This window comes from Pinus tabuliformis, chromosome 3_1, assembly GCF_031772625.1.
Source record: "Pinus tabuliformis cultivar Carrire ecotype Pingquan chromosome 3_1, CPIR1, whole genome shotgun sequence".
Classification (NCBI taxonomy): Eukaryota; Viridiplantae; Streptophyta; class Pinopsida; order Pinales; family Pinaceae; genus Pinus; species Pinus tabuliformis.
In genome coordinates this window covers 112999923-113004611 of record NC_142301.1, presented here as the reverse complement: position 1 = coordinate 113004611, position 4689 = coordinate 112999923, and positions in this window count along the sequence as shown.

Sequence of the window (4689 nt, the reverse complement as noted above, 5' to 3'; positions counted from 1 at the left end):
CTATATTAAGAACTAAATAAATTATAATTATACAACATACTACGAATTAGAAAGTAATATACTTTTCTCTATATAGATATATAATTATTTCATTTAAGATAGATATTGAAATATTTTTATATATATATATATATATATATATATATATATATATATATATATATATATGAAGTGATATTGAAATTTATTAAATAACATAGGTATTCAAATATTTTATTTAACGCAGATATTGAAATATTTTTAAACAATAAAGAAATTATAAATTTCTCTCATAATTAAAAATGAAAATATAAGATTTTTTATTTTTATTTTGAATTACTATGGACATTGAAAGATTTTATCTATGAATAACATTTTTTTGTTATTAATATTTCTTTTTAAATATTACATGCCAACTCTATGTTTAGTATGGAATGTGTGTGTGAGATTACACATGCCAACTCCATATTGATTCGTGGAGGAATTACACATCTCCCTCATTCTAAAAAAGAGGAGGAATTTACAGAGGAAATTAGATATTTTTTACTATAAATTACTCTATATATAAATATGATATAAAAATAAGGTTAACATCGAAGTTCCCTAGATGGGGTGTTTATAGGAGGACCAGTGGGGAGGGGCATAATGCCACCAACCCAACATGCATTAATGGATGAGACACGGAATTACGCCCCATCGATATTATTTATCACCAACCACACATACTATGAGCAAGTGTTGGAGATGAAACAATGCAATGTCATTTCAAGGTATAGGGTTAAAGTCTTGTTTCAAGTGTTGGTTAGTCTCATCCATGGCGACTAGATGGCCCCGTTCCTATTGCACAGGGAATGACAAAGTGCCACGTCATATGATGAATAAGATAAATTTGGTTTCATGATCTCAAATGACACAAGAGAGGTGATCTATTGGAAATCAATACCGCTTGCTCGAATGTATTATCGTTCTTTATGGTGCAAGAGTTCACCATAAACAACAACTATGAGTAGGTATTTTCTCCCATGGTCTATTTTTTTTAGTTCTTCAACTATTTTTTCACTCACCTATTGTTTGGCTTAGCACGAAGGCTCTTTCTTGGTCGATTTTTCTTTCATTCTCCTCTGCAAAATGTTTTACCTCTCCTAGCCTTTTATTCTTATGATCCATTTTACTAATTGAAATATTATAAATGTGTATGCAGGTTCCTTTGTTTGATTAATTTTCCACTCTTATCCCTACATATCATTCACCATCATTCATTATTTTGCCATCGTTTTTCCATCATTATCATCATGTTTCCACGATGTTTGGTATCTAGCTACCTTCACTGGGGAACTTCAACCATCAATATAACCCATTGATGTTGATCATCACTTCTCTCCACCACCTTCGCCATCCCATCCACCCACAAAGTCTGCATCTATAGACCATTCGATAGCCTCCTTCTACCCCCCTTGACCCACACCCATTTTGATTACCATTGTTTCATCTCAAGTGGTTTCTCCAGATAGCCCCCATGCAATCCCTCAACCATCAACCCACAATGGAAGTTCAGTGGATGCAACAATAGATGCTTATTTTAAGCAGGTTGTGTAGTAGACTATTCCACCTACTAGTGATTCTTCATCATTGGGAAATACGTTCAAGATGAGATCATTCGTTGATGATTTATTTTGTTTATGATGAATTGAAGTGAGTCTAGGCATATTTTGTTTAAATTATATGATCTAACTCTTGTAACTATTAAAGAGTCATATAGTAGATAGGTTAAGGGAACGCAAGATGAAAACACCCTTGCAATTTATTACATCATCTTTCGTTAATGTTATGGGGTTGAATTATAAAGTAGTAGTTTGTAAGTGTGCAATTTATTATGGAAAAAATGTAATGAAATGTTGTTTCATTGTGCGGTCCCAAGAGAGAAGAAGTACGCCACAAATGACAAAAAGTTGAGCTCCTTCTAGTAAGAGGATACCGGTCAACTTCTAGGATGAAAATGATTGTGGTGAAGGTGAAGTGGTTAAGAAACCCATTTTACATACACCATCATATGGCAAAAGGTCATGTTTGGGCATGGGATGTTTTTCCTATATTAGAATCATTTTCTATATATGGCACCTCATGACATACTTCCATGTGTAGGCATGAGGTGTCTTCTTCTATATCGGAAGACATTGTGCCATTTTGTTAAATATGTACATTTGAGACAATTTTAAGTGTCCGTGTGTGTATTTATGTATGTATGCATGAATTGAAGTGTTTTTTTACTAGATGTTGAAGTGTTATATTGTTAGGTTGAATTTGCATCTATGTCATGATGATACAATATCACCTATCACGAAGTGAGTATTCTGACATCTTGTATTGTTAAAGGTGTTTGGATTGGGTTTTTAAAGATACGTTAGTCAGGCATAATTCTAGTGATACAATAGTTGATGACCTAAAATAAATTACAAGAAGTTTGATCCCTTAGGGCACACTTCTCCAAGTGCATACCAAATCTAAAAATCACTTTATTACAATAATTGATGTAAAAGAAATATGTTTTTTTTTTTTAAATCACTTAACAATTTCAATCTTATGCTATATCAAATCAACATGAATGAAAAATATTGAAAGTTACTTAACCACAAAGACAATTCAAGAAGAAAAATCAAATTTGCAATCACACAATTTTTCTATCCTCATGATTTTCGAGTGGAAAAGGCAAGGGAATTGCTCTCAAGACCATTTTTAACAGTGGGACCCAATTTGGAAAATTGGGGACTAAAACCTTCTAGGAGCATTTTGAGGCATAAAACTTTGCCACTTTAGTGCCACACCCCTTATACCAATTTGGAAAATTGGGGACTAAAACCTTCTAGGAGCATTTTTAGGCATCAAATGATGTTTTTTAGGGTTAAAACTATGCCAATTTAGTGACACACCCCTTGTACCTATTCTACACAGAGACTGATATTTATGATTAAAAATAACTGGGAGCGGGGGTGGTGAACCGATAACTTAAATTCTTTATTTTTTCTCAACTTAATGTTGCGGGTGGAAACACCCTAGGGTCTTGGGTTGAAAACCCCAACAAAGCGGAGGGCATACATCAAAAAGAAATGTGTATAAAAACAGTCTAAATGCTTAAACTACTGAAGTGGGAAGAGGTGGTATTACCCAGAGGTCCTACATTCGGGGTTGATCCCGCAGGGTCCAAACCCTATGCTCCTTCCGATGCCTTTAGAACCTGTAATTTATCCAAGCAAATCATATACAACAATAACAGAAAGCATGTTCATGATATATGTGTTAGATCATATAAGAAAATGATCAATTGAGCATTAATATAAGATTTATAAGAAAATCACAACATGAATCAATGCATAAACACGATAAATATCAGGAACAGAATGACATTTATTTATGATGTAAGCTAAATGGAAGGTGGAAAACTAAAATTTGAGTCTTCCTCCAGCTCCAAGTGGAAACGTCCTCTGGATCTGTCCTGTCCTGACCTCAACAATCTTCCTCCATCGATACACACAAGGATGTCATAAGAGGTGCTGTCCCTCAGGAAACCAATTTCTAGGCTGTGGAGAAATTGTGCCTAAGACATTAAAGTTTTATTATGCATGTCACTCATTTGTATAAAGTGTCTTTATCTTGAGGAGTATGAAGAGCATTATTTTAAAACCCTTAACATATAGCTGATATGAAAATTTCAAGATGCCATGTGGTGTTGGATACAAATGTTGTGTGAAGAATACTTGGGAAGATTAAAGACAATATGTTGTGTTTAACAGAAACTATTATCTTTAACTTAGAAGAAATACAGAGAAAGAAGCTTTAAATTTTAAGGAACTTTAACTTCATTCACAGAAGCAAACAAAGACCTGCAACTTCGTTACCATATTCAAAGAGAGAAAGAGGCAAAATGACACATAACAGAGAGATTACAAATCATACCCAACACTGTATGGGAAACTCTTGATTCTTTCATTAATCATCAATTCATCAAGTACAAAATTGTGTAGTCTTAAAATTCTCAAAACTCCACCCTTTCTTCTTTGATTTTCCTTCTTTTTATACATTCATGGGACAGTTGGTAACTACCAAAAAACTTTCGAACAACTTAACTACTTTCTAACTACCTAAAGTAAAAAGTCATTTTAAAATATTACATTGGTGGGTACAAGACACCTCGCTTTTATTAGGAAATAAAATAACATAAAATCAAATCAAATCAAATTACAATTGGGTGTTGCTGGTCATTGTTCGGATTGGTGGCTTGAGTAGATGGCCCTGCTAGTGCATCTTTTGTTTGTTCTCTCATCCACTCTTTGCATCTTCTCCACAATGGTACATTCGACTTGGCTGCTTCTTCCAATTTGTTGAGTGCCATTCTGAACGCTGTGATCCTACTATAAGTAGGCTTGTCTATAAACAAAGTCTTCACCATCCACAAAAGTTTAAAATCCTTATTAAGATAATTCACAATAGTTGCTCCTTTCAATACTGTTGTCTTCTCATGGGTGCTGTCAATCTTACTTTTTGCTTCCACTAGCAAAGTCTCATATGATTTCCATGGCAGCGAATTTCCTTGTAAATCCCAGCAAGAGGGGAGCCCGGCTTTAACTCTTTTATCAAACATGATATTGAACCTGGAAACTGCTTCTTTTATTTCATTCATCTTCTTCTCAGCAGTTTTTATGTAGGTATTTTTGA